This window comes from Phoca vitulina, unplaced genomic scaffold (genome assembly GCF_004348235.1).
Source record: "Phoca vitulina isolate PV1807 unplaced genomic scaffold, GSC_HSeal_1.0 scaffold19, whole genome shotgun sequence".
NCBI lineage: Eukaryota > Metazoa > Chordata > Mammalia > Carnivora > Phocidae > Phoca > Phoca vitulina.
In genome coordinates this window covers 25,698,409-25,699,178 of record NW_022589722.1, presented here as the reverse complement: position 1 = coordinate 25,699,178, position 770 = coordinate 25,698,409, and the positions used below count along the sequence as shown (strand labels likewise).

General features: G+C 31.0%; 1 pseudogene; it reads right to left on the bottom strand.

Moving 5' to 3' along the window:
- Positions 1–321: 321 nt before the first annotated feature.
- LOC116640133 lies at positions 322–462 on the bottom strand (annotated as a pseudogene).
- Between the last annotated feature and the right edge of the window lie 308 nt (positions 463–770).

Below are 770 nucleotides of genomic sequence, written 5' to 3'. Positions count from 1 at the left end.
CACAACCAAAGCATACACATGGACATTGCGATAAAGCATATCAGGGAGTTGCCAATTCTTCAGAGTTTGGAATCCTTGGTTTTGAAAACCACCGCAACATTGCAAAGCAATTATTCAGAGGCTTAGGACTAGAACTCAAATTTAAAGGTCACATTTTATAGAAAATAATTCTATTTTCATGTGAAGTTTCATTATTAATGAGAAAGACAATTTTAAAATTAATTTTTCTTGTAATCAAGGATATGGCAATCAGGTGCATAAACAGTTTATTAAAATTATAGACAAATTATGAAGTCGCTTTCAGTTTTTTTTTTTTCCCCCCAGAGGAGAACATGAATGCAGGCCCCTACTATTAGGAATTACACAGTTGAGTTTCTCACATTTCCTAAGTGCAATGTAAGAGCCTCACCCTGCAAGAACTACTTTGGTGACCACTTAGTATCTCCCCTGCCAGGTAAGTATCACTCTTAGTTTTTGTACAACTTCACAAAGTACAGAAAATGTTAGAAGAAATATTAAAATGTCACTGTATAAACTTACATATAAAATTAAATTCAGGCATATGTGAAATTGATTTTTCGAAGACTTAAATATTTTGACAAATTGTTCCACAAGATTAATCAACTCTAAATGTACGGATTATAACAATTTTTTTTGCAATTTTAAGTTTATGATGTCACTCGTGTAACCCCTATTTCATTTTATAAGTAATCAAATATTTCGAAAGGAAAAAATTTTTATTTTAGTACCTTTAACTGCACTTTTTTTTT